Here is a 6,973-nt window from a genome sequence, read left to right on the forward strand (position 1 = left end):
GAGGACGAATTCCGCTGCAGACACTGTGCCAATCGATGCTGAGTCGACTCCAGACCTTCCAAGCGTCCTGCAATATTGCTTAGGAGGTCATGCGTCAGACTAACACTTTCGGCCGGGTCCATGTGGCCAGTTCCTACTGTCATGACTGAGGTTTTTGTGAACCCGGTGTAGTGAAGTCTGTGCGGGCGACTGGAGGATTATGTGAATACTACCACTGACCTGGTTTGGAAATGCTGTGGACTCTGGGTTTCCTCCGGAGACTGGGAAGAGGAACCGCAGCAGAGATGGCCGAATCTAGGTTCTCCTCATGCAGGATTAGGTCGGCAGACAGGAGGCATGCTGAAGGTCTCCTGAAAGACAGAACTGGAAAGGCACTGATGAATCAGTGAAGAATACCAGGTATAATTGTGCTAAAGGGCACGGGGTGCTTGGAGACACTGAGGTGCTTGCGGACACTGAGGTGCTTGGAGACACTGAGGTGCTTGGAGACACTGAGGTGCTTGGAGACACTGAGGTGCTTGGAGGCACTGAGGTGCGTGGAGGCACTGGGGTGCGTGGAGGCACTGGGGTGCGTAGAGACACTGGGGTGCGTAGAGACACTGGGGTGCGTAGGGGTGCTGAGGCACGGAGGTGCTGGAAGCACGGAGATGCTGTGGCACGGAGGTACTGAGGCACGGAGGTGCTGTGGCACGGAGGTGCTGGAAGCACGGAAGTGCTGGAAGCACGGAGGTGCTGGAAGCACGGAGGTGCTGGAAGCACGGAGGTACTGAGGCACGGAGATGCTGAGGCACTAAGGTGCTGAGGCACGGAGATGCTGAGTCATGGAGATACTGAGGTGCTGGAAGCACGGAGGTACTGAGGCACGGAGATGCTGAGGCACTGAGGTGCTGAGGCACGGAGATGCTGAGGCACGGAGATACTGAGGTGCTGGAAGCACGGAGGTACTGAGGCACGGAGATGCTGAGGCACTGAGGTACTGAGGCACGGAGATACTGAGGTGCTGGAAGCACGGAGATGCTGAGGCACGGAGATACTGAGGTGCTGGAAGCACGGAGGTACTGAGGCATGGAGATGCTGAGGCACTGAGGTGCTGAGGCACGGAGATACTGAGGTGCTGGAAGCACGGAGGTGCTGAGGCACGGAGATGCTGGAAGCACGGAGATGCTGAGGCACGAGGTACTGAGCCCTGGAGATCCCAACTACAACAGTAGTAAAACTGAAACACGACAGCTGTGGTTTTCAGTGGAGAACACGGAATTCAGTACTGTGCCTTTAAGACGAAACATTGCAGCTGTACCTTTACATTGAGACTCAGGGAAATGGTGAAATCAAATGGCAACACACAAATAAACCAAACGGTAACAAGGGAACAGAGTTTCCACAGGAACTTAGGTACAAAGGTTACCTTTAGGGAGCTCAGCTTAAGACCCACACAAGGCTGTATGTGACACAAGGAACTGGCCCAGATTCCAACTCAGCCTCCTGATTTATACTTCCTGGTCCTTGATGATTGGTGGGCAGGATTAGGTGATGTCACTGTCATGTGACTACTCTAGCCAAGGCTGTGATGTAGAATGAGGCCTAGCAGGCCAAGAGAACACTGAAGCCTGGACTTCTGCAAAACACAGGATGCTTGCTTTTAGATTACTGAATTCAGCCTCACACAGGAGATCACCACAGGTGGAGCTAATTAACTATTACCTCTCAGGCAGAGAACTCAGGAAAACTGACAAGCTGTTTAACTCCGTGAGTGAAAAGACACAGGATCCAGGACAGATGGCAGGGGTAAGTCACCAAATATAAAACCTACAGTCAGGATTGTGACATTGAGGAGGGGTCAAGGAACCCCTAAAGCCAGGTTTCCGAGGAAATTCTCGAAAAAATGCCCTCTTGAGCCTCGGGGCATGGAGATCCTTATCCAGGACCCGAGACCTTTCTTCTGGACCATAACCTCTCCAGTGTACCAGAAAATAAAGCCGACCCCGGGACAACTTGGAATCAAGAACCTTCTCCACCAAGAACTCCTGATGACCCTGTACATCTACTGGTGATTTCCCCTGAGAGATCTTTCGAGGAAATCTACTGGAAGAAACGTATGGTTTCAACAAGGAGCAATGGAACGTATTTCCGATCCGGAGAGCTCTTGGTAAACGTAACCGGAAAGCAACTGGATTGATTTTTTTAATAATATGAAATGGTCCAATAAATTTGGGACCCAATCTGGCTGAGGTTTGTCGAATTTTAATGTTGCGAGTCGACAACCATACCCTATCTCCTACCTTAAAAGTGCAAGGCCGCCGGAGCCTGTCAGAAAAATTTTTCTCCCGAAATGCCGCTTTTCTGAGAGCAAGGTGCACTTTTCTCCAAATGAGTCTGAGATGAGAGGTTAAGGTTATCGAGGAGACAGAGGAATGTTGAAAAAAGGAATTAGCTCTGGGGTGAAAACCAAAAACTGTAAAGAATGGAGACACATTGGTGGAGGAATGACAGGAATTGTTGTAAGCAAACTCCGCCAAAGGAAGAAACTCAGACCAATCATTTTGGAGTTTGGCTGAGTACAAACGCAAATACTGTTTTAATGATTGATTAACTCGCTCAGTCTGCCCGTTGGATTGGGGATGGTAGCCAGACGTCAAAGACAATTTCATCTTTAATGAGGCACAAAAAGACTTCCAAAATTGTGCAATGAATTGTGGACCCCGATCAGAAACAATATCAGTAGGTAACCCATGGAGTCTGAAAACATGACGGAGGAACAAAACTGCCAATCCCTGGGCAGATGGCAGTCGGGGAAGAGCAATGAAATGGGCCATCTTGCTAAAACGGTCCACTACTACCCATATGACTCGGCATCCGGCTGACAGAGGGAGGTCTACCACAAAATCCATGGAAATATGAGACCATGGCCTGAGAGGAACATTCAAAGGCACAAGTTGCCCGATAGGCAAGGAACGGGGAACTTTATGCTGTGCACAGACCTGACAAGAAAAAACAAACTCCTTAATGTCTTTAGAAAGACCAGGCCATCATACTGAGCGGGAGACTAATTCCAAAGTCTTAGAGATCCCCGGATGCCCGGCAACTTTGCTATCATGAAACGCAGTCAAAACAGTTGCTCTCAAAAACTCAGGGACATAAAGACGACCAGCAGGAGTATTTCCAGGAGCTTGATGTTGAAGCTGCTTTAACTGGGTAAATAAATCTTGTGTGAGGCCTGCCCGAATGACTGAAGACGGAAGTATGGGAGTAACAGGACTGTTATCATGAACTGGAAGAAAACTGCGTGATAGGGCATCCGCCTTGGTATTCTTGGAACCTGGCCTGAAGGTGATAATGAACTTGAAACGAGTAAAAAATAAAGCCCAACGAGCCTGCCGGGCATTCAGCCGTTTAGCTGATTCGATGTACTGAAGATTTTTGTGATCAGTCAAAACTGAAATGGTATGTGTTGCTCCCTCAAGCCAATGCCTCCACTCCTCGAAAGCCCATTTAATAGCCAGTAATTCCCGGTTACCAACATCGTAGTTGGATTCAGCAGATGAGAATTTCCTGGACATAAAGGCACAAGGATGTAATTCTAGAGAGTCCGGATCCTTCTGAGACAGGATAGCCCCTACTGCAACCTCCGAGGCATCAACCTCAACAATGAAAGGCAATTCTGGGTTGGGATGTCTGAGGACTGGGGCTGAGACGAAGGCTTGTTTCAAGGCCTGAAAAGATAACTCAGCTTCACGAGACCAACTGGTTGGATCCGCTCCCTTCTTAGTAAGTGCCACAATGGGAGCAACCAGGTCGGAAAAAGAATGAATAAATCTTCTATAATAATTCGCAAACCCTAAAAAGCGCTGAATTGCTTTTAAGTTGGTGGGTTGCGCCCAACTAAGGATGGCTTGGAGCTTCTTTGGTTCCATACAGAATCCCCGAGGGGAAATAATGTACCCCAAAAAGGATACCTCCGTGACATGAAACTCACACTTCTCCAGCTTGGCATATAGGTGATTTTCACGTAATTTTTGAAGAACCTGACGCACCTGGGTAACATGTTGTTCAATAGAGTCAGAATAGATCAAGATATCGTCTAAGTAAACGACCACGAATCTTCCAAGAAAATCACGGAGCACGTCGTTAATGAGATCCTGGAAAACTGCAGGAGCGTTAGACAGGCCGAATGGCATAACCAGATACTCGTAGTGACCCGACTGAGTACTGAATGCCGTTTTCCACTCATCTCCTGACTTGATTCGGATGAGGTTATATGCTCCTCTCAGGTCACTCTTAGAAAAAAATCACAGCCGAACGTAGCTGATCAAAGAGGACAGAAATCAGCGGCAAAGGGTAAGTATTTTTTACTGAGATCTTATTCAAGGCTCTAAAGTCAATGCAAGGTCTGAGTGATCCATCTTTCTTCTCCACAAAGAAGAAGCCTGCACTTAACGGGGATTTAGATGGCCTGATAAATCCTTTCCCTAGGCTCTCTTTAACATACTCATTCATGGCCACAGTTTCTGGTCCGGACAATGCATATAACCTTCCCTTTGGCAATGTGGCACCAGGAATTAGCTCAATAGTACAATCATAAGGCCGATGGGGAGGCAGAATGTCTGCATTGCCCTTGGAAAATACATCAACAAAATCCTGGTATTCCACAGGAATGGGTTCGGGAATGGCAGCAGCTATTCTGATGGGAAACGTAATACATTCCTTATTACAGATGGTACCCCATTGTGAGATCTCCCCCGACTGCCAATCAATGATGGGATTATGAAAGGCCAGCCAAGGGTGACCCAGAACCACTGGAACTGCAGGGCAATGGGTAAGGAAAAATTCAATCTTTTCGGAATGAAGAGCTCCTACCGAAAGTAGAACAGGGGGTGTACAGAGGGAAATAACCCCATTGGACAAGGGACTCCCATCTAAACCATGCATGGTGATACGCCTACCCAAGGTTAACTGAGGAATACCTAAGGCCTTGGCCCACGTTAAGTCCATAAAGTTCCCTGCAGCTCCACTGTCAACAAAAGCCGACACCGAAGAACAGAGGCTGCCAAAGGAAACTTTAGCTGGGACTAACAGGGAATTATTCGAGGAGATAAGCTGCAGACCAAAGTGAACCCCCTCACAATTCACTTGGTCGAGGCGTTTCCCGACTTGTTCGGACAATTACGGGCAAAATGTCCCTTACCCCCACAGTACAAACAAAGACCAGCATTTTGCCTTCTGGTTCTTTCTTCAGGAGACAGCTTGGAGAGACCCATCTGCATGGGCTCCTCTAAGTCCACAGGAATGGAAAAAACACAATGAGAAGACCCGACAGGTGCTCCTTTTTCAGCCCTCCGCTCTCTGAGACGACGATCAATCTTAATAGAAAGCTCCATGAGTTTATCGAGAGTCTCAGGAGCGGGATACTGAAGGAGACTGTCTTTTATAGACTCAGATAAGCCGAGGCGAAACTGACTGCGCAGGGCGGGGTCATTCCAGCCACAATCGTTCGACCAACGGCAAAACTCCGTACAATAAATCTCTGCGGGATTCCTACCCTGTCTGAGAGCACGCAACTGACTCTCGGCGGATGCCTCTCTATCAGGGTCATCATACAAAAGCCCTAAAGACCCCAGAAAGGCGTCTACAGACAATAATGCCGGATCCTCTGTTCTTAAACCAAAAGCCCAGGTCTGGGGATCCCCCTGAAGTAAAGAAATAATAATTCCGACCCGCTGAGATTCCGTACCTGAGGAGATTGGTCTTAAGCGAAAATAAAGTTTACAAGACTCTTTAAAATTAAAAAACTGCTTCCTATCACCAGAAAAACGGTCAGGCAAATGCATTTTCGGTTCAGGGACGACCCTCGGGGAAGTCCGTAAAAGATCTTCCTGCGACTTCACCCGAAGGGAAAGATCCTGAACCATCTGAGTAAGTTCTTAAATCTGGCTAACTAGAAGCTGACCAGGATTTGGCCCTAAACCAGTGGGATTCATGAGGCCGACAAATCTTCCAAACTGAAATAAGGGAAAAAATCAAACCTTGTTTAATTTTAAGTTTTGGTGTGGCCGGTAATAATGTTATGATTCCAGTACTTCTGACCAGAGGAGATCTTATGACAAAGGCCAGAGTACTGGAAGGGAATGCTGGTTACGGGAGCAGGAAAGCCTAGTAACCCCTGGCGCCCTAACTCCGTTGTCTCGCCCGTGTTATCAGAAATCCCCTGCGAGACTATGGTTGCTTGAGCCCATGGCAGCCACGTTTGAAGGGCGGATTATGTCTGCCCAACTCCGATGCCCCCTCAGGTCTTAATGGGAGACAAAGGGAAATCCGAGACAGGGTGATAACAAGGGGCCCTCTGACTAAACAACCAGGCCAGGGGCTACAAGCTAACTAAACTTAAACCAGAAGTATGTGCGGACAAACCGCCAGGGAAAAGGACAACCAAAATCCACTAATCCGTTACTCCTACCCAGCACCGCTGGATACCAGAGTGGATTTGTGGGAGCGGAATCCTCCGCAAAAGCTCCGAGACTCAATATAACAAATAATAAATAGTAAGCGGTTAAGCCGCAACACACGGCTACGCCGCGACTCACGAACACCACAGGATGTTAAAGGTGCTCGGTCAGGACTCCAGGAACAGATGACAACTTCCGAGTACTGGACCACTGAGGACAGGAACGACCGGAAAGAGCAGGACTGGAAACACTCTCTGCAACAGATACAGCAAACAGGAAGCTATTACCGGCGTCTGTGAGAAGTCCTGAGAGTGCCTTTAAATGGAAGCCCTCCAATCAGGTGCCAGACAGGGCTAATTACAAACATGCCGTGCAGCTGCCATACTGCACGGCCGGGAAACAAGTGTGGTAATTAACTTTGGACCCAGCAACGGGGAACGCGATCCGACAGTGGCGTCCCCGTTGCTAGGGTCTGTGCGGCTCCGTGCGCCCGGCGTCTAGCGTTGCCAGGGAGCCGGCGGCTGTCCGCGTAC

The sequence above is a fragment of the Pseudophryne corroboree genome, chromosome 9 (assembly GCF_028390025.1).
Source record: "Pseudophryne corroboree isolate aPseCor3 chromosome 9, aPseCor3.hap2, whole genome shotgun sequence".
NCBI classification, from domain to species: domain Eukaryota; kingdom Metazoa; phylum Chordata; class Amphibia; order Anura; family Myobatrachidae; genus Pseudophryne; species Pseudophryne corroboree.